This window comes from Accipiter gentilis, chromosome 15 (genome assembly GCF_929443795.1).
Source record: "Accipiter gentilis chromosome 15, bAccGen1.1, whole genome shotgun sequence".
Classification (NCBI taxonomy): Eukaryota; Metazoa; Chordata; class Aves; order Accipitriformes; family Accipitridae; genus Astur; species Astur gentilis.
In genome coordinates, this window is record NC_064894.1 from 24,797,590 (window position 1) to 24,820,333 (window position 22,744).

The 22,744-nt window shown below is 41.6% G+C and overlaps 1 protein-coding gene across 7 annotated transcripts in view; it reads left to right on the forward strand.

Annotated features, from left to right (window-relative positions):
- Window positions 1-22,744, forward strand: part of FYN (FYN proto-oncogene, Src family tyrosine kinase) — a 140,612-nt gene that overhangs the window by 21,643 nt on the left and 96,225 nt on the right. For 4 of the 7 annotated variants that reach the window (XM_049817872.1, XM_049817877.1, XM_049817876.1 and 1 more), the window contains exon 2: window positions 5,120-5,267. The exons of 2 other annotated variants lie outside the window; for them this stretch is intronic. The gene's annotated coding sequence lies outside the window, so the exon portion shown is untranslated. Of the gene's footprint in view, window positions 1-5,119; window positions 5,268-7,079; window positions 7,182-22,744 lie in introns of those variants that run through there. One more of the 7 variants, XM_049817874.1, reaches the window with a different exon arrangement.

Below are 22,744 nucleotides of genomic sequence, written 5' to 3' on the forward strand. Positions count from 1 at the left end.
ACATTCATGTTCTTAACATACAAATAGTAAGAGGGTCAGCAAAATGTGATGCTGCTTGTGGTTGCAACTTTAAGAAAAATCCATTTGTATTTCAGAACACAAGCAGCCAGAGCGTCCACTTAACCTACTGAATTGGAAGGGGCACATCCTGTGACTGGTTTCCTGCGGTCTCCAGAGGACAGTGGTCTTTTCCATTGTCATTTTGTCTGTCAGTGTAAAATAGAGATTATCTGCTGTCTGCCATTTCCTCTTCTCCCTCTTTCTCTGTTTCTTTCTGGGGAGAGGGGGAAATAAATTCTCCCTCCAGCTTGTGCAGATGTTAGCGCTGCGTGGAGCTTCTCTCACTCCAGCTGCAGGGAGTGTTTCCCAAATGGACCGTCCAGTCCTTTGGTCTTATTCTGTGTTTGTGCTTGTTTATATTTAAGATTGTTAGTGTGCTGGTTTTGTGCTGGTTCACTGCAGTAGTGTGTGTTTGTGAAGATGTAGTCATTTTGCAATTCATTTTGGAAGCACTCATCTGTTAAAACAGCATGTGAAGAAAAAATTATTCAATAAAAAAAAAAGTATGAAATACAGCTCTAGTCCACTTGCCTCAGAGTCCAGGAAAGATGCTTTTAAGCAAGATTACAATAGTACATATTGTACTATTGTGTGACCAAAGCATCCATGCCACAAAAACGCTGTGAAAAGATGATAGATGCCCACAGTATTGAGGGTTTCACTTTTTTAATAACTGAAATTTTCTGCCATCTGCCATCTGTTGTTTTATTAAGACCACTTTCATTCTACCCGTGGAGCTCGATGAAGCCCACACTTCAATCTTCTTGTGTTTCAGTACAATGAAAATCTTGCTTGCAAAACTCCGCTGAAGCCTACAAGAAGGAAATGCCAGCTCTGTATGATTTCCAAACACTTTTAAGGATAAAAAGGATTAAAAAAAGGGATTTCAATTTATCTGTATATGTTTCTCCTCTCCCCCACCAATCCACTGGCCTGCGATAGCAATGTACTGTTTCCACTCCCAAAAATCACTGCAACCCAGGCTGGTTGGAGTGTCTGACCGCTGCTCTGTTGGAGGGGTCAGGGAGTGAACCAGAGCGAAAACCACATTGATTTACTTTGTGTTCAGGGAAAAAATGACATTAGTGGAACAGTCTGGGGAGATGTTGCTTGTGCTGTTCAATCTTGGAAGAAAAAGTAGTATTTATCCACAAAATGAGGGATCTTAGCACCAGCCATGAGCCTTGAAATAACCATTACTTGCGGGTTTTTATTCCACTTTATCCTTTCTGTGCCTACTTGCAAGCAAGTTGCATTTTAGTAGTATATCTCCTGATTTTTAGAGCTCACAGAAAGCTGAAGTGGTTAAGTCGAAAGCTTCATGCTTGCTAAGGAAGTGGACAGTAAAGGGACTTTGAACCCTTCTACGATTCTGCCAAAGTCAGGAAATCAGTGCTGAGGAAGAAGATGCTGTTTCTTGCAAACAAAATAACATTTAAGTGAATTGGTAGCGTGGGCTTTGCATGGAGCAAAGAAATTAAAATCCAGTGACAAAGATTTACCAGAAACGGTATGTGTGCAATATTTCCTTTTCTGTGCTCCTTTCCTCCCATCCTCAGTGGAGGTTGTTTATTTGCTTGGAAATAAAACCTGTTTCTCTACTTGGGGTGGACTGATCCTGTCTGGGAAAGCATAGCTGCAGCCAGCCCTTTTCTCAAAGGAAATATAACTCTGGTGGAGTGCTGCTCTTCGAAGGTAAAGGAGAAAGAGCAGCGGTGTCTAGGTGGGCTTGCTTCCCCCCCGCAGCGTGTGTTACCGGGAGCCTGGGGGAGCAGAGCTGCCTGGGAGTGCTCTCAAGCAGAGTGGGCAGCAGGCAGATCGCAAGCAAGCCTGGGAGTTTCAGTGGGCGTCTGTCTGAGCATGGGTGAGGCGAGGAAGAGAATATGGGGGGGGGGGGGTTTCAATAAAGGTTGAGAAAAGGTTCTAGGGAGGAGGTGGTGGAGACACAAAATACAGCCAGGACAGGAAAGAGTCTGCAGAAAGCAGAAATGTTGAAGCTGAAGCAAAAAACATACCCTTGAAACAAGCATAAAACCTGCAGTACTGTGTAATAGAGATGAGAGTGGACTGAAGCCAATTTTTAACAAAACCACCAGAGATGCCGTAAGTTCATTGACCAGAAAGCTGTTTGGTTGTGTTATAATTAAATGTAGTAGTACGCATTTTGATATTTCAGAATGTGCCTGCTTGGGGTGTGGCAGGGCAGAACTTTTTGTTTTTCCTGGGTTGTCCTTAAAGAGTGGGAAAATGTTTTTTGCATTATCCTAGTCTGAGCATGAGGCTGGTGAGGGAGAGCTGAAGATGCTGACATATGGAAAGGCTGAACCAAGCTGAGGACACAACGGCTTAGATAAAGAGGCATGGAGGTGGCTGCAGGCAGAAGGAGCATACAAGCCCTTGGAGAGGGGTTGAACTGGGGAGAGAGAAGCAGGAGGGAGGTTAATATCTCATTCAAGTTGCAATTCTGTTCGGCAACTTATTCCTACGTGTACCTTTGCTTTACCAAGCACGTACGTTTGCAGAGTGAATACTTGCAAGTACATTGATAAACATGCTTGATTAAGAGGGCTAGGAGAGTTGGCAGCAGAAGTTTCAACTGGTGGGAGAAAAGATGAGAATTTTTATCTGGGAGATGCAAATTGAATGTAGTACAGAGAGCGAAAGTTGCTATACATTGGATTTGTCTGAGGTCTGCCTGGGAGAGTAAAAAAAAAAAAAAAAGGAAAAAAAGAAAGGTGCTTTGGGTAAAGTGTGAGGGAAAAGATTTGGGCAACGAAGGAATATCTGAGTTCAGACCCAGTAGTCAGTTGAGACTCATTCAAGCTGCTATGGTTCTTCAAGACAAGTTGTTGGAAAGAGGTAGTGACAGGCAGGTAGAGTGCTACCTGCTGGAGAGGGATGGGGATTTTCCACTTGGGGAGCAGGACGCAGCCTCCTTTCTCCTGCAGCTCTCCAGGGAATGGGAGAAGACCTGGACTTACTGGGGCTGCAGTGTATTGGGGGGGGGGGTCTGATGAAGCTGATAGGAGACACACTTTAAGACTCGGTTTCACAAACCAATGCATGAGTTATTTTTGAAGAATCAGACCCTGTTGTAGAAGGCAGAGTTATCTGTCATGTCTGTCTAAAGCAGAGAGGATGCTTTGGCTTCCAAGGAAATTTTGCCCGCCACAGTGATGGTGGAGCTGTTGTGTGAGTTCTCCCTCTGCGAGAGAGACAAAGTTACATCAAGGTGAAGAGCAAGTTATACTTCGCCGAACCAGAACTGTGGGCCAGGTGCCATGGCGATTTACATAGGAGTTACTCAGGATAAGAAAAGATGGCAACCTCTCTGCCTGCTGGTCCGTATGTACACATGGTAAAATGTCAAAACACTTGTGCGTCTTTTTAACTAGCTTGGGGTGAGGGAGGTACAGGCTTAGGGCTCTTGTCTTTGTTCTCAATTGCTTCATGGTCTCTTCCTTTCTTGGATTAACAACTGGAGGGAGAGGGGTTTGCATTTGGGGGGGTTTGGAAGGCTGTGGTCTGCAGCAGAGGGGAGGGGGCAGTAAATAGTGGAAGGGAATGGGAGACAACTGGAGATGAATTTAGCCATACCAACACCCATCTGCCCATCTCCATTAGGAAAGCAAGCATAATGGCAGTAAAACACACTTTCCTTTAATCCATTTCTCTACGCTTTTATCTCAAGATAAACTTTAAAATTCAAAGGACCAAATAAAGGAGTTGCACAAAGGGCAGCTATTGCTGTAGCCTGGAGCGTGGTGTGCAGCACAATAGGAAACTCTTTAGCGAACCTGGAAATCACAGTGAAGAAATAGGACAAATGTTCAGAAATGCTCTTAATTAACTTGCATTATCAGTAACTGCACTGAGTTGATTTCTCATTTAAATTTTCAATCTAAAGCTCCTTCTGACTGGAGTATTTCATCATTACTGCTGCAATTTAGCCTTTGCAATTGGGACACTTCAAAAATGATGGGCTTTCCTATCTAAGAAAAAGCTGCACCAAGTTCTGGCTTTTAAAGCTTAAAACTCATTCTGATATAAATGAGAGAAGTCTAGCTTTGCTATGAATCTTACTTTTCTGAGAAAGTTGGGAGGTTTTCATATTTATTTAGATAGTGATGTTTTAAAATTTGCATACATTTCTTTGAAATTCCACCTTTTGTTGCTGCAAATGTCATTTTTACTTCTAAATGAAAAATGATAAATACTTTTCCAGGAGTCTGGAGCTCAAGGATTAATGTGGTTGAACTAGTTAAATGTTAAATCTATTCAAAGTAGAACTGCATAGAGACTGCAAATGTTCTTGCATGCAAGTAAATCCTTTTTATATTGAGTCTGGTTTGCTAAAGATGTAACTGCTCTGCCAGTTTGTTCTGTACAGATAAGTTATGTATGTTATAGGCACTCTATCTTAGGATGCTATATTTGCTGTCCCCATTAATGCTAAGCTGAGATTGCAGTTTAATTCTGCTTTGTATTAAAATGAGAACCAGCCTTTTTGAATGGAAGGGAAGAAGCTGTAGAACACAGTATATTTTATAGATAGACTTCATATCCTTGATGAGTAGAAACAAAAGTTTCTCAAGCAAATTACATGGACCAAGTTTAAATATTTCCCCAATCTCCTTCAAGTAAGTATCTCTTCAGGCTTCATCTGATAAGAGTCCTTGATGGGCTTTAGTTGAACTTGGTTACATCTGTGAGATGAAAGTATTGCACATCCCAACACTATCTTTTTGTACCAGTAAGTGCTGTTGAAACTTGTGCTTATCAAATGACTGAAGTCTTAATTCTGTCCCTCGATTTAGCAGACTGGCCATCCATTCCCTCATGCCTAATTTTAAATGGGTAGGTTTTGCAAAACAGTGGTCAGGACAATGTTTTTATTTCACCTGACTTATATGAACCCATGGATAAAACACTGCGGAAGAGCCACCTCGGGATTCCTAGTTCAAGTACTCACAAGTTGGGGAGTGAAAAGGATTTACGCTGGGACAAGATTCAATGCCCTGTGTTCTCTGAATAAAAGGTTCCTTTTATTTTTGCCCAGCTACATTCTTGGAAGTGACTGGGTTGTTTTGGCTGCAGCTCCTCAGAAAACTCAGCCTGAACTCAGCGCATACAACTTCAGCACAAAAGGTCTACACAGTTGCAAAGGTTTCCTAAGCAATGAAGAGCAACGTGTTGGGAAGCTACAGGTACCCCGAAATGTAAATTGCTGCTTTTTTTTCCTTAAGGTTTGGGATTTAAAATTTGCATGTTAGAATTCAGTTTGGGCCATTTCTTCCTTTTCTGCTGGTACCATCACACAGCTTTTTTTTTTTCTTTTTTTGCTTTTTTTTTTTTCCCTCCCCCATATTAAACAAAAGCCAGAGTTACTACACCTGGATCATACTTGTGGCACAACAAATCCAGTAGCTAGTCTCTGACTTAACCAGATCCTGGTGCTTTGGAAAGGTTTTTTAATACCACAGGAGACAGGAAGGAGACAAAGAATCTTCTTTTACCTCCTTTGTAATTAGACTGTAATAAAACCTTACACGTGATGTTTAATAACCCTTCTAACACCATTACCAGCAATACAGCAGAGCTAGGTGCTGTGCTGCATAATAACAGAGTACAGAGAAATGGACCTATGTTCCTGGCCCACTGATTTCTCATGATGGCGACTTCAGCAGGCTACCTGCTTATAGGAAAACTTATTCCTTCCACTGTGGCTTAATTTCCGTAATGCCTCTTCTTCCTGAGTTTGAGCCTCTTAAGGGACTGCAATATCCAGAGATGAGACAAGTCACGTCCCACCTTCCCTTCACCAGCAGCTAACCTGCCCGGATGGTTCAGCAGCTGCCAGATGTTGTTAAGCGCCATCTCTTCACATGGGTTTTTCTGGAAGGGATGCTAATCTGGGCCTCTGTTTCTTCAGGACTGATGTGGTCCTGAAGTAATTTTTCCAAACAAAACACAGGGAATACATGCAGTTAATGAAGTCTCTGATTGCAAAGATGGGACTGAAGATGTAAATGTAGTGTTAGTTTTTCAGAGTGGGGACTTGAGGGTGAACTAAAGGCTTAAGATAAGAGTGTATATATATATGTGTATACATACGCACACACATATATGAATTCAGGAAAAGAGAATTCATGTAATTTGAGGCTGTTTCTAATTGCTTCTGCCATGTGATACTGAAAAGAAGAGAATGACTTCTCCCACTCCTGGTTGCAAGATCACTAAACTGTAGCCCAGTGATCTATAAATGGAAACTTCTGCAATATTCTTTGTTTCCCTGACTAGTTCTGAGTACTATGAGAGCTGTACAATTACTGTGATTGAATCGAACAGAAACCCATCCAAGAAGCAAGCAGGGTGTTTCCAAAAACAATCCTGGTTGGGGTATAATAAGTTTTAAATCCGTGCTGTTATATATAAAATCTGTGGCCAAAAACTTGGTAAAAACTTCAAAAACCTTGTTTCTGCTTCAAAGAGAAGATTTATTTAGCTTTCAAGTAATCACAAGGCAAACATGGCTGTGGTCTGTAATTTTTATGGATGTAGTTAAAAAGTATTTTTGGAGGTTTGAAAGCTGTTGATAAAATGACAAACTACTTGTGCTTCATAAGCATTTCCCTCACTCTGGAAACTGTAAATGCTCTAGACGGTAGCGGTGATAAGTTATGCATTTCATCCATAAATAATACATGGGTTTGTTAATATATTTAATCATTAGTATGGTATCCGTGCATGAATTATTCCATCTCCAGCCTGATGTTACCCTATTGCTTTCTGTTTGTGATTACTTAAGTGCTTCAGAAGTAACTTTCTGCTCTGGGGGAGAAGACTTGGGGGGGGTGATGTCAGTCATCTGTCATGCCTCTGTCAGCTCCTTTGTGGGACATACAGGCAATTCCTGTAAGAAGTGGTTTTGTCTTGTAAGCGTGCCGTGGGGGGAAGGGGACTGTTTGTGGGTTTCCCTCTCAGTGTTGTGTTGCCTGAAGTGCCATTTCCCGGCTGCAGCTCGCTGGGACCTGGGTACCAAGAAGTGTGCGGAGGTCCTGGAGCTCACCTCTCTGAGGAGCACCAGTGTGCTGGGGGAGAAGCAACCTCTGCCTTATCAGGTGCATATGTTATTAATAGAGTTCAGACAGGCACTGCGAGTGTGTGATGTGTGATACTTGATTTCCATGCCTAAATGTTTCTGTGGATATGTCCCCTCGCCCTTCTGGGTGTCTCGGGGTTAAAGCAGTGATGTGCAGGGAGGGTGAGACCTTTCCATCAGAGCCCTCCTGCACAGACTACAGGTGGTTTTAGACTTCCAGAAAGTCGGGGCAGGTCCTCCTACAGTGAAGTAATCTGCCTTCCCTTCCTTTTTTTATTTGGCTGGGCTTGCTGCTGCTGTTTATTTGTTTGGCAGTGTTTTCCTTAATATAACTTAGGAAGCTTCTGAATTGCCACTAATAATGAACAGCTCAAGCAATGGTTGTAAACTTAATTCTGTAAAATACAAATCTACTTTCAGCAAAACCACAGCATTTATTTTAATTTTAATCAGACATTATCCCTGCCACAATTTTTTTAAAAGAACAGGAAGACTTTAAATTCTGGGAGGGTGTTGAAACGTAGCAAATTTGTAACAAAATGGATAAACCTTGGCCATGTTGCTTTCTTGGAATAAAAGGGCTCTGGGGTTATTCCATCAGATTAGCTTTGTAGCCAAGATAAACATGTAACACGGAAAAAGGTACACCTTTTAACAGACTTGAATGTGCATGTATTTGTTTGCAAGGGACTCATGTTGCTTCTGTCACGTTTTTCTTTCTTCCATACTTCCTTTGTTGTATGTTGCCTTTAATTATTTTTGAAATCCCAAGGAGCAGCTGTGTCTGTACTGTATTTTATAGGATAGAGATACTGTGATGTTTTGGAGCTCTCTGAAGTGCTACAGAATAAGCTCGAAGAAGTGGAAATGAGAGAGTATAGGCTTCAGCTGAGATTCCTTTCATCAGGTTATTTATTCAGTGTTGCAGACGCCACATAAATGGCAAAATCAGGTCAAAATTGCCAGACTTCCACTTTCTGAAAGAAAATTTTGTGTAAACCTACCGCTTCAAACTTTTGAAACAGATGACTTTATAAACAAGTATCATTATGGTTTATAATACAGAAAACAGTATTACAAAAATTATGTTGCCTCAGACAGCTTATTTCAGAATTTTTCTTCACTTGATTTTGTAGTATTTGTGTGGTGCCTGAGTAAAGTCTGGCACTTCAGCTTCTGATTGTTAGGGAGATTCTAGCAATGCACTTGCTAATGTACTCCTTGGTGCTGTCAGGCTCTTGCCTTGGGCTAGCTCTTTGATTTTTTTTTTTACCCTGTTAAAATGAGGCCAGTGGTTATGGCTTGGCTCAGCTGGTGCTGAGGCATGCGGCCAGAGCCACAGAAGAGGCTCCTCTTCCTCTGTGGAGGGTGTGATGAGCTGGAAGGAGGGGAAAGCATGAGGTCCTTGGACACGACAGCCCAGGGCAAAGCTGAGACAACCACACTAAAACGGATGGGTGAATAAGCCCCCGCTGCCTCTCTTCTGTCAGTAGTCTTAAATATCACAACTCTTGGGAAGCCAGCTGGGCAGAGGAGACAAAATTTATGGTTAAAGAGTGTAGTGAGCTTGGATTGGTATCTCGGTGCAGAGGGGAAGCTCGTTCCACCCCGCGTGAGGTGCAAACTGCCGGTGGAGCTTGCAGCAGCGGCAGGTCAGATTCAGAAATTAAACTCTGTAGCTGTGAAGGAGAACACCAGTGCAACACTAATGACTAGTTTGTAAAATGAGACAAGAGATGCGTCTGGCTTGTGTGGTGCCTGATGTTGGAGAAAGGGCTCTCCCTCCCTGCCCCCAAATTTTCTTGTAAAGACTTATTCATCATCCTGGTCTCATCAGTCTGTATTTTTTTAGAGTCCTCAGGCCTCTCTAGTCCTGGGAAACAAAATGAAGGGCTTAATTCCAGCAAGTGTTTGCCTCTTTGACGGAATTGGCTCCTTTTATCTAGTGGTTCACGTTAGGACATTGCGCAGCGAGACGAGGAGCTCAGCTTCCACTCTTCCTCTCAGTCAGCGTCTCTGTGTCACCATCGGCTTCTTCCTCCCCTCCTCCTGTGAATTTATTCAGGCCAAATTTGTGTGGCTTTGATAGAAGGGAAACAGTGTTTTCCACCAAACTCAAGTATTTACTGAAGGTCTCTGCTTCTACTACACGTCACTGGCAGCTGTAAGAAAGCTGGAATCATCTTGGCTACTGAAGCAATTCAGTAATTTATTGTGTGTGTTTCAGCAGCACTAATCAGAGCTAGATTTGGCCAAATTAAATTTAAATTCTGTTCACTTCTTCACCAGTCCATGTAAGCATGGAAATGTCTTCTGGGGGCTCAGTGAGATTTCATTGCACAAGCCAAGGGGATTTCTCTTAATTCAGTCTGACCTCTAGTAGTTCATTGGTTTGGGTTGCTTTTCTAGTCTTCTCTCTATGCCTAGGAATGCAACCTTGGTCTTCTGCAACTTAGGCTGAGCCTTGCAGGCTGCAAGCATGTGAAATGCCACAACTTGAGAGGCATTTCCTTTGCCAAAATTACTGCTAGATTGCCCCATTTTTGTGCAACATAACCATTTGTAAGTTTTTCAAGGACAAAAACTGTTGTGTATAGCAGTTTCTTAGTGGATGGATTTGTTTTGTTTGTTTTCTGGGGAGAACCACACTGGAGATTACCTTTATGTTGTTGATGTATAAATTTTAATTTAGCAATATGTTTATTAGTGCTTCCAGCTGGCTTTCTATTTTATTCTAGAAATTAGCACTTCAGGTGTTTAATTAAAGCCTCTGGGATTTTTTTTTATTTTGGTTTCTCTTTTTAGTTAAAAAATCTTTAGTATGAGTCTAAAACCTTATTTTTAACCTTTAAAGTACTTTTAAATGGTTTGTTTCTGAATCTGAGTTCTAATGAGTTGATGTAATTTTATTTTTAAATTTGACCAGCAAGATGAAGAACAACTCAAAATTTTCTGTTAAGCATGCATGAAGCTTTTGTTTATTGCTTTCTTTCTGTGTATCCTAATGAGTACACTTTCGTCCTTTTTGTGTACTTCCAACTGGGCAATTAACTTCTAAGATATTTGCCAACAGCGCATGCATGCAAAAAAAAAAAAAAATTGGTCGCAAAAGTTTTTAAAAGTGTTTTCAACACAATCTTTATTTAGTATTGCCCTCATTAAATGAGTGTTGGGAGCACTATCCACTTAAGAGAAACAAGGCATTAAGAGGAAACAAGTCAGTATGGGGTAAGTTGGGGTATGTGCTTGCAGCTCATGGGTTTCTGAGCAGCAACTGCTGCATAAATGCTCAGGCCTTTGCCTTGGGTAACTCCATCCTACCCTGCAACTATAACACAGGATAAAAGTATGCTTGTGGATAGCTAACAAACAATACACACCTTCTAGTAGAAGTTCACAAGCTACCACAAGTTATTACATAGCATTTGGGACCATAAAGTGGTACTTCTGGCCCAAGGTTCATGATATTTGGGCTGCACAGATTATGTTTCCATATACAAAGAAGTCTATGTTAAACATTTTCCTTGTAGTCATGCTAGTGCAATCTGCATTTTAGGACAGAGGGTTCATTTGAAGGAGGCTGTATTCTTCCCTCGTAGTAAACAATGTTTCCTCATTAATCTGGGTAAGGACTGTAGTTGTCTTTGTATTCATGTTCAGTTCAATTCCAAATGGCCATGACACTTGAAACTCCTAGATAAACTTGCATCTCTCATCATTTACAATATATAGGTTCACGATCTAATCGCTCACTTCTCTTGAGCTGCCATTGTTTATTGGTCTCTGACCATGCTGGATGTGTAATTTTAAGATTGAGCCCACTTTAAAATAAACCCGAAGTCACTAGATACTTGGTTTTGTTTCATTTTCGCTGTTTTGTAGTGGCAGTGATCTGAAATCAAAACCTGATTTTATATTTTTTTATTGCCTTTCTGAATATAAATGGATAGCACAAGTTTCATTCCTTGGTAGTGTGTCAAGCTGACATTTATCTAGGCAAAAACATAGAGGAGTCTCAGCTTTGTTGTGGTAAGGAAGCCAAAAACTTAACACTACTTAGCTCTGGAGTGACAAGAGGAAGGATGGAAATGAGAGTGAGAATTAAACCTTTTCCTTTTTTTCTTTCCCCAGAATATTCTGATGCCCTGTCCGGTGATTGTTAATGAAAAATAACTTTGCTAGCATATTTTTAAATTATTTTACAGTTTAGTAATTTGGCCAAAATATATGCTTGTTGGGTAACAGGACCTACACGATGTTTGCATGTATGATGAACTTCTGCTTGTATGAATGTAATACAGGAGCTGGAAATCAAAGCAGCACCGTTAACAACTGCCTCGTATCCAGTTCGGAACCAGTGATACTCCACTCCCGCGTGGAGCTTCCTTCGCAGCACTGAGGGCTATAAACCCTCCTATGACGATGTAAGATTTGATGCAGGCAGTTACATGTTGCAGGGTGATAAAACCGCCAGCCTCGGCTATAAGCTAGGCCTAGATTCTTTGCCATCCTATTTTAATAACAAAAATCTGGAGATTGATGGGGAACTTGCTGAAGTTAATGGACAGATCTTAATTTGACATCAGTGGGACTTGAACCAGGCATTGACAGTGCAATTTCTTTGGTGAAAAGGCCCTTCTGTGGTATTCTTTCAGGGTACTTCTGTAAGAGCAGTGCACCTATGGCTGCATGTAACCCTTTTCAGTCCCTTTTCATGTGCTAGGTTCTCTTTATCATGAATAGTTAACAGCTCTTTGTGTTCGCTGCATGCATGGCTACATGTGCAGCGCTATTGCTGGCTGCCGAAGAGCAGATTTTGAACGAAGCCGTTGGGTGTGTACCGAGAGCTCAGCTGCAGATGGGAAGTGCCTTTCCTGTGGAATTTAGATTCAAATTGCTACACGTAACATATCACTCTGCTGTTTGAAATCTAGATTAGGTTGTAATTGATAAAACAGAGATTGAAATTTTAAATATATAATCTTGCTGGATTCTATCTTTCTTTGCCAAGCTAAGTGCTGTCTGTTTATATTAAAGCAGCTTCATGACATTTTTACAGGAAAAAATCAAGTGGTGTTTTGACCATTTGGTGCGAGCCTAGGGTTGAAATATTACTGCATATTATTTCCTGTAAGTTCTCTGTTCATGTATGGGTGTGTAATGCTTTTTTTTTTTTTTTTAAGTGTGGATGTATCTCTGGTTATCTCATCAATCATGCTTAAAATGAATAGGCTTTTAAAACATACATATCAGATCATGTGTTTTTGTGTTTAATTATGCATGTATCTAATCCTACAGCTGTTAATGTGTCAAACTCCCATTGGAACTTATAGCCATCAGATCAAGTAAAGGAGGGCTCAATAAAGTCTCATACAAGGTCTTGAGAAAGTACATGACTAACAGAAATCTTTATTCCTAATTTTAAATAGTATTCTAGTACCATGTAAGCTTTTGGTTATTTAGTGGTTAAAGTGTTTCCTCCCATTTTGATGGTGAATTGCTCTATCTGTTTAATTTTCCTTGGATCATTTCCTGTCCACAAAAGACTCTACCTTAATTCTCAGCCTTTCTAGTAAACACTCAATAGATAGGAAGTTATAGCTTCATAATAGACCACATCCATGTGGAAATCTGTAAACATCCTTTTACATCCCTTTTTTTTTTGAGATTTATTCATTAGTCATTCTTGCTACACTGCTTGCTTTGTGTGACAGCTTGGCTAGGCAGTGCTTGTAAAATAGGAACCTTCTCACTCCATCAATGCACCAAACTAAAGCTGTACAGAGAAGGTGTATCAGTTTGAATGTTAAGGTATTGTATGTAGCCTAAAAAGCAAACAGAATAACGTGATAGGCATTTTTGATGGCCAAAGGAAGAGCTTTGCATGAACACAAAAATTACCTACTGCCCTGGAAAGTTTTTTTTTTTTCCTCGTTATCACTTTGGAAAAGGTTAGTATCAGGACTGGGATAAATTCTTGACTGTAGATCGAATACCTCTAGTGGGCAACCTGAAACACAGTAAATTTTGTGCTGAGCTGATAGTCCTGTCCATAAGGTGATCAGAATATTTTCCTAGTTTACAGCTTGTTCTTTGCACATTGAAAAATATTGGTCTTAACTGATCAGGTCTCCAACTCATGAAGTTTCATGCATGAGGTTCTTGCCACAGTGGGAACCCTGTCATGCTCCATGTCACGAGCTCCAGGAACCTCAGCACAGCAGTGAGTACCTCTGGGTCTGGGATACCATGGCTGACCATCCTGCTTGCCTACTGAACCTGGCATGCCTGGTCCTGGTCCAGAGGGAAAACGCAGCACCATGAAGTAGCTGGAGGGCTTGTGCTTCTCTTCAGCCACAGATTCTCTTTGGTTTTGCCCCATTATACATCCCAGTTTGGAATACAGGAAATAAAATTTGGTCAAGAGCATCTGCTCAGTTGAACGTCTCTCTTCATTACTTATGGGTCAAGATGAATAGAAATTACTTCAGTCCAGATGAACATTTTCTGTACCTTTTAATATCATTTCTCATCCTTATTTGGTTCAAAACTTGAGATTTATTTCCAAGGAATTCATGTGTGTGTATACATACTATATTAATGATTTCATCATCTGCTTTCTCATAGTCACTGACTTCATTGTGATGGCTCCTAGGAGAGATGCACAAAAGATTCTTCCTGAAGTTGTTTGAATTAAGACATTAAGGTCTGAGAACCGGGTGGGTCTTGGTTTCTAATTCCAGATACCTCACTGTTGACGTTCATGTTTTTAATTCCATTTCTGTCTAATTTGGCATAGTGATGGTGAGGCTATTTTCCCTAAGAAACCCCTAAATCCTGTCAGTTTTGGGGGTGGAAGGTGTCTATTTCCTTTCCCCCATGACTTCTAATCTCACCTAAGAGCCCATAAATAAGTGACAACCTCAGTGGTGGCTGATGTAACTTCTCTGGAGCCCAACAGCGTTGTTCTTGAGGCAGCCACATCCCCTCATCTCAGCTCAGGGAATGCGACCGTTGCTTCTGCATCTCTCCTTTCTCATGCGAGCCAAAGTGCGAAGGAGTGTGCTGCCTTCATCCTGACTGAATTGAGATTGTGAATTCAGTGTCTGAGACGTGAGGAGCACTACCTCCCTTCATCTGCTGAACTCATCTGAATTATTTTTTTTAATTACTATTTTTAATATCTGCATGGTCCCTAGGAAAACTGACAAGGACATCATCTCAGGTCAGGCCTAACTATGCTGCTGCAATGCAAACCAAAGGAGGTAACTTCTTCAGCCTATATGCCATTTCTTTGGAGAGCTCTCTTGAATCTTAGATCTGTCTGTTTTTCTGTTCTTCCCTTCCTGTTTCACTTTCATGCTTGTACCCTGTACAAAATATCTGTATTTCTGCATGTCTGCTCTGTATTATTGGATGTTTGGGGAAAAAGCAAGTATCACTTTCCCAAAACCTTTTGGACAGCTGGTATAAGTAAGGAAATGGTCTGATGCGTGTATTTGAATTACTGACACAGTCTCCAGATACTTCAGATTGCCAAGTCACGAAAGTCTTTGCAATGAAAACTGTTTCAATGAAAGCAATACTTCAGAGAGCTAATTCTTTCAAACAGATAAACCATGAAGAATCACAGCTGTGTAATTCTTTCTGACAGATCTAATGTTATTGATGAGTTAGAAGCTTGGTCTTTTAAAAGTGAATTCTAACTGTCCTTTCCCTGAAGTTTGCTGTAATGCAGAGTGTCATGTTGTTTGTGTTTATCAAGAATTAGCGTTTTTCTCATGTTTTGTGCTTTCCATGATCCCAAAGAAGTACAGCTGGTTGGGGTTTTCTCCCAGATAGTGTTCCATTTTCATTCCTGCATGAATTAGCAGCCAAAGAAGATTCTGCAAGTCTCCCATTTCCTAGCCTTATTTGGAGCCAGGAAAAAGGAAGCAAATCTAAAGCTAGCCCAACTTTGCCACCATTCTTTTCTCTGATATTGACAGTCCTACACATCCTGATATGTTCTTTCCTTAAAACATTCAATCATGAATGCCCTTTTCCATTTATTTGAATACTATTATGTAAAATAAAAATTGCATAAAGACTCAGATGTCAGTATCCCATAATTAGAATAAGTAAAACAAACAAACAAAAACACCAACCACTTAAAACCTTATTTATGAGGAGATTCCTTGTGTATTTTCCATCTTGAAAATAAATGACTCCACAGCTTGCATTACATGAGTCTCTTAATAATCTAGCCAACTTCTGATACACATGAAGTACCGCAGAATACTGATGAACTACCCTAGCAAAATCTGGACACAGAGCTGTTACAGTAACTAAGGTCTTCTCCCTACCTGGGAATAATACTGTGTCATCACATGGTTTAGTAAAGTGGTGGTGAACACGGTTTTGCAGGTGCCTATATTAACTGTTAAGTAGAAGCTGACATCAGTATGCTTAGTCCTGTGAAGTCCAGCTGATGTGCTGAAATAGTAATATTCTGGGTTATACCTACTCATGCTTAAAGATGCTCCTTCCTGTGTGGTAGCCTTCACTGTAACTCTTCTGTGCTCAAGTGAGAGGCTTTGGTCTACAAGGTGTCACTCTGTCACCCCTACCAAACACTAAACTGTCTCCTTCCCACACAGTACCACTTGTGCAGAGTTGCCTTTTGGCTATCCGTTGGCTTAACTGTAGCACTATTTCAGATGTAAGCATGTGACTTTCCAGTTGCAGATGACTTATTTCCTGTAGAAAATCCTAAAGCTGATTTGTGTTGCAATGTCCACTGTGGAAACCGTGAACAATGTTCCAAAGAAACCACTTGTACTTACTTCACTGGAGAAAGAGAAGTGCATCAGAGATCATTTCTGTAGAGCTGCCATCCTACACACAGCTCTACTACTGACTGTTGAGCAAGTCATACTAACTACATGTAATGGTGGACTTAGAGGGGGTAGAGGTGAACAGGAAGCACTGGAATAAAAGCTCTGATCTCATGGCGCATGGTGACTATCTGAATTAATTGTGTATCTCTAGCTTACTTCTTCTGGAGTGACTGCAGAGCAAGACATGATGAAGCTGGAGCAGCAACTCCTAACTAGAAAAAAATCTGATTGCTGAAGAGAATGAGGTGACTGTTTATAGGCAAAGCTGTGTGAAGACAAATCTGCAGATAGGAGTTAAGACTGCCTACCGATTTATAAACTGTAAACGGAAAATGGTGGAGAAATGGTAAAGATTATCCATTTCTGTGAAACAGTTCTCGCTGTTAAGCGTGAAGGGAGTTAGCTGCCGTTAACCTCCTGCGTAGGAGCTTATAACTGATGGTGCAATAACAGTAGCTATCTTGAGAATCGTGTGGCCTTGAGGAAAAAGAGGTAATTGCTTCATGTCTTTGGCTTTCCTTCTGTGCAGTGGTGCCTTTTGCGGTGCTGCTCAAGAATCTGCTGTTGAGGTGCAAAGGAGGAGGGCCGTTTGGCATGCCGTGTCTCGGCAGCACAGATTACTGTGCCATACTTGAGATACACTTTGCAAGGCAAGCCACCTTGGGCACTGGCAGGGACACATTCAGTGTGTGACTAATCTGAGAGCAAATTAGATTCTTACTCTGACTGTACAAATGTGTGTCTCATGGGACGTTCAGATGGGCTTTTAAGATTTCGTTCTTCTCCAACTACCTTTTCCTGCATCAGGCTTCCTAAGAAATAAGGGTGCTTAAGATTTTGATCTCTAGCTGTTTATGGGGCACCCAAATTTGCTGCCGTCACAAAATGATCTGTGCTTCTTGGGGCTATTTGAGAAAACTGCCTGGAAAAATTCAGCCTCATCCAAATGCCAAGTTGCATGCCTGGGGAAACTAATCACTTTTTTAAAAATGAAAATAATACTTTTAATTTAGAAGCTTACCTCTTTTAGTGTTTTACAGCTGGTTTGTATAATGTTCAACTCCTTATTTCCATAGACCTCAAAGTCCTTCATAGACTGGGTATGCTTTGCTAGCATGGAAAAGAGTCATTTCATATCAACTTTTTTAAGTGGGATTTTATTAGGAGTAAGAGATATTCATAACTTTTCCATTTGAGGCTCAGAGGAAGCATTAGACCAGCAATTTTAAATTGTGCAAGTGCGGTTTCCTCAGGATATATACAGTGAATAGTTTTGGGATTAGTTTTTTTGCTGTTGTTTTGATTCTGCTGTGTAGCCTTATAAGCAGACTGAAGCCTTGAGGTTTTTATTATCATATGGGGCTGAGGAAAAGCACATGTGTGAAATCCTAAATTATTTGCCCTTTTCTAATATTAGCCTTGAAATCTGGGTGAACACGTGGGCTATAAGATTCTTTGGATACTTAATGGAGTATTTTCCCTTTTGGAACACCTTTTTCTGTTCGGAACAAGGAGATCCTCAGGTGCTTTCAGTGGGATCTTAGTGTCAATAGAAATCTCCCAAGAAAGAGCAGTCCAGTAAAGCTTTTGAAACTGGAAGCTCTTTTCTTCCGTGAGATATCTGGCTCAATGTACTAAATTACAGGCAAGAGAGCATTGCGAAGCTAAAGTTGTTAGTGCCCATGGTGAGCCCTGGGTTACTCTCCTTCTTCCCTTACGATCCCACAAACACACAGCTGGGGGAATTGGCAGTGGGTATCGCGGATACCACATAGTGTTAGGGAGGGGAACGGATTGCTCACTTTGTTCCTCTCCTCTCCCTTTTTCTCCTAAAGAAAGGTCGGTCCCTAACAGTTTGTGAAGGTATCTACACTTGCAAGGAAGGAAACTTCTTTTTTTTCCCTTTTTTCTCCTTTCTGAGTGAAAGGTAACTGGTAACTGCTGTTCCTCTGTCTCCAGCACCATGCTGAGGTAATCATTAGCATCTAAATTCCCCATTTCATAACAGGTGGGGTTTAGCGAGTTTAGTTGCAGAAGCCTATTCAAGTACTACCTGACTTTGTTTTGTATGCTCTGCTGAACGTGGCGAGACCCAGAGGATGTTATTTTGGGGTACATTGAGGAACCTGTGGAGTCACCACAGAAACAAATAGCATATGCACCCACTGACCTTGCTGTTACCAAGTGATCTTCCTCTCCCAAGCACACATGACTAATCACATCTGCAGAGAGCTGCACAGAGGTAAGCTCAATGGGAAAGAGAAAGTGGACTGACACAGATGTTTTGCGAGCTGAGTTGCATGGTCATCTGTGTCAATCAGGCTACAAATAGTGAAAGCTTCTGTGTTTTACATGCATGCCTAAATCTAATGGCTGCTTGCAATTGTGTTTACCTGTCTGGATGGGTGTTTCTAATGCAGATTACATTCAGAACTACAAATGCCAAATATTTAAAATCCTTCTTTTTCAGTCACTTGTGCATAACACAGACTTTTTCATTATCTATTTAAATAAAAAGCACAATCTAGTTATTTGCAACATTTTCTTTCGTGGAAGTAAGAATACAAAGTTGAAAGAACAGGTGATTACTCAAAATGTTGGCTTCCCTGTTGAAGTTGTAGGGCTAAAGCCAAAGAGGTGCTTAAAGATTTAAACTTACATTGAATAGGATTTAAAAGCTAGATTCCCAAATACCTTTGGGCGATTTGTCCCTAAAACTTTTAACAACAGTCACCATGTTCATCTTCACAGTTTGTCACAGCTGAGAAAGCTAGAAGCTATCTTTCTGTGTGAAAGCATAGAGGTGAGAGCAGAAGAGTGCACAAATTAAAGGGATGCCGTAAAATTGTTAGACTGCTTTTTACTACCCTGAGGTGAAACCACTTACTCCTCTGAAGAAGCGAGTAGCAGTGTCACAGGGGGAGTGAGTACTTACCTGGAAGAAAACGGTGGCATGAAACAGACCATGCTCCAAGTTCATCTTCAAGCAATCGCTTGTCAAAGCACCTGTGCCAACCTACAGGGGCTTTGCCTTCCCGTATTGCCTGACCAGAGTCTGGGTGTTTCTTGCTGGGTGAGATTCTGCCTTGTGACCATTCAGGTCATGTGCATGTCCACACAGATACAGCATGTCCACTAAGATACAGCTGCTGAGTCTTAGTTGTGAGGTGTGCAGCACTGGAGGGACTCTGTAGAAGTCCCACCACATCTCCCAGAGAAGAGACTGGCTTCGGCATTACCAGAACCCACGTACGTTTTTGACCTGCTGGTTTTCACACCTGCTGCCAGCAGCACCTCCCTGGCCTGGTCCTCACCAGGGGAGCATTGTGCAGATCTCTGCTGAACCACTCGTAGAGCAGATACTACCAGTGGTAAGCTGCTTGTGTCACTGTGTGAGGGAAAAGCGTTGGTGGGGATTTTTGTGTGGAGATGCTTCCCTGCCTGCACCTATTCCCTACCTTCTTCACTGTCCTGGAAATTCCCTCCTGGGCAGCATCACCTGTCATTGACTTACACTGAAATTACATTTCCTTCACCTTCTATTAAGGACTTCTTTCTGCCGCTAGTAGGTTTTTAGCCCATACCTCTTCCTCCACAGTTTAAAATTTCTCCTGAAGTTCCTATACAGGGATGAATGTTTGATCCGCTATCAGCCTGCCTTCCAGTGTGTGTCCTCTTTAGTTCCTCTCCCACTGCTTGAGTTTTTGTAACTAATGTTTCTACTGAAGTGTTGGAAGAGGAAGGGGATGACAAAAAAAATCCTCTTTATTCAATTTTTTTTTAAATTGCGTTCCCTTCAATATCTAAAATGTTCTGACTCACAAGGGGACCATTTAATTGCACATTTATGCTGGTATCGGTGAGAAAAATCGATCAATCAAAATCTAGACAAAGATGATGCTTTGCATGCTTTTCCTGAGCACCCTCCAGCGAACTGAGTCTTTCCCCTCTGAAGACCACAGGGAGAGCTGTCGGTCAGGCAGAAGAGGCTGAGGCTGGGCTACCTGTCTGCAGTCCCTGCTGAGAGCCCATGGGCTTGTCCCGGGGGTGTGCGTGGGACCACAGGTCCTGCTGTCACCTCATACATCAGCCATGCTCGGAGCGACTGGTGCTAATGGGCGAGGGGTATTCCCCAGCTGGGCATGGACCTGCTGTGGGTGCTTTCTGGCTTCAGAGCTGGAGAGCAGCATTCCTGGCAGAGAGGCAATCAAGGGGGTCATGTGGAGAAGCACCAGGGTTTACTTATCTAGTATATGCTGGGGTTTGGTTTTGTTCAGTGTTTTGGGCTCGCTTTCTTTCCGTTTCAAGAGTTTGCTTTTGCCTTGGGATTCAGACCACTTTGGTAGCATTAAGGTGAAATGAAAGGTTGCAGTTCATGACTGAGGTTTTCAAACAAAAAGGTTAAATGGTTTATTTGTCGCTTTTACTTTTCCAAAGGCCTGCAATATATTTTCACTAAGGTGTCTTATTTTATGTTAGAAGAGAATACTTGTGATTTTCTGAATGCAGCTTTTGTGGTGGATTCTGCTACCCCCTGAAAAGGAACCTCTTCAATTTTACTGACAGTAGGAAGCAGCTGTACATGCTTTGTGTTTTTTCCCTGTCTGTGGGAGCCTGCTCCTATAGAAATAAGTGGGAATTTTCCCATTGATGTTGGCAGGAAGGATGATCAGACTAATGCAAAGCTTCTGCGGTAGGGATCCTTAGTGGTGTTGGTCCTTTTGATGTAAAGCATCTGGCTTTGTGAAGATCCTACTCCATAAAATCCCTGGCAATGAGAATGGTGAGTTCTGGATGCAGAATGATGACAGAAAGCACATTTCTCCTCTGTGGCAGAAACTTTGAAATTGTTGGCACAGAGACATTATTGTTAGAAACTCTAGAAGACAGAGGGTGTAAAAACCTGCAAGAGGCAAAACCCCCACATAGCTGATGACTATTTGTGTTATGTGAACACTTAATGGCATGAATTGGGCTTAGCAGAAGCAAAAATCATCAGGAGCACTGAAGGTTTGGCGGAAAGTGGGTATAGCACTGACATTCCAGAGATTTAGTACCTGTGATTTAACTTGCTCAACTCACCCAAGTCTAGAGTTACAGCTTTTTAATGCAATGTGGAAGATCAGTTTTCAGGTTTTAAAAATAAAGTATAAAAGCTTTCTTTTTCTTGATCGTATTCATTTAACGTCAGTTTATTTCGTGCCTGTGGATGTGTTTAATAAAAATTCTGCATCTGCTAGAGGAAGAAAATAGAACTTGTCAAAGTTCATCTGTGACAGCACTTTATTGTGGCTTACTGAATATAAAGGGCTAGTAGATAAATTCAGTCATTCAGAGCCTAAAGAGGCTAATATTTCAGTTTGCCCAGACATCTTGCTCTTTTAAGTCTGAAGCTTCAAGAAAGGTTATTTGCTGTGTTTTCTATATACAAGTAAGTACAGGAGACCTGATAGGACTGTCTGTCCAAGATGTGTCAGCTGGAGCATTGCTGTATTCATCTTCAGTGCCAAGCAACTCCAATTACTCTTTGGTCAAACAAACTTTTTATCCATTGAGGTGCAGTCATTTGCCAGAGCTACTTGCAGTCATGTGGCAGAGGGGGCACAATTAGTACATTGTAGAAATTATTTTTTTTTTTTTAATGGTGTATGCTATGGAGATGTAATGGAGCCCTGCTGGCAGTGATCTGAGGAGAAGAGCAGAGCCAGGGTGAGGATTTGCCAGATCGTAGCAGAGCACTTGAAATTCTCCAACCAGCAGGAAGGAAAAAGTGTGCATGAGAGAGCCCGTGGGAACTGTATTTTGGTTCAGCAGTGTCCGTTAACATTGTCAAACTGCCTGTCTCAAACTGTTAAGACTGATAAACTGCCAGTAATTATCATTTAGAAAATTAGCAGCTGCCAAGACCACCACGCACATCACATGTGTTGGTTGGACTGGTTTGAAATTACTTTGCTTTAAAAAAAAAAAAGGCAAGAAAGAAAAGAAGAATTCCTGAGCCTGCTTCTGCTCCAAGAATAGCATTGAGTTTTGACACATGACAGTTGGTGCTGGCAGTAATTATTTTTGTTGTTCGGAGTAGGCTTGGGGGATGCTTTCTTGGAGTGCGTCACTACTGCTGTTTACCTTTTGGGTAACAGGGCTACTGAGACCTCTGACTATTTGCAGCACATCTAAATAAATAACTGAAACTAGTGGGATCTCCCTTTCCTTCATTGCCTATGTCACTGGGCAGAGAGACAATTAAAAATACTGGTTGCCAGAAGGAAAACTTTCTTATTTTGCAGTTGATTTCCAGCCACTGTAAAGAAACAGATTGAGAGTGGAAGAAGGTCTGAGCAGGGCAGGGCAAGAGCTTAGAAGCAGCTTTGGCTGGACACCACCATCACTTTATCTCCTCCCAAACAGCCCATATGTAGAAACTGTGGCTTGAGGCAGGGCGAATGTCGTCCAGTTCCTCCTGAAGGAATCTGAATGCAGCCGTGACCAAGAGCTAGGGACGCAACCGTATCGCACAGCCATTGCTAGGAAGGGAGATGGGGATGGTGAAAAGGCTGTGTAGAAGCTTGCGTGATGTTTTTCATATAGAGGTTTGTGATTTGGTCAGTCATCAATGAATGTGTTGGTGCAAAGCCTCTGAGTCGATGACCTGTGAGTCTGAAGGACTCCAAGTTTGAGTTGTCAGACAGTCCAAGAAAATACC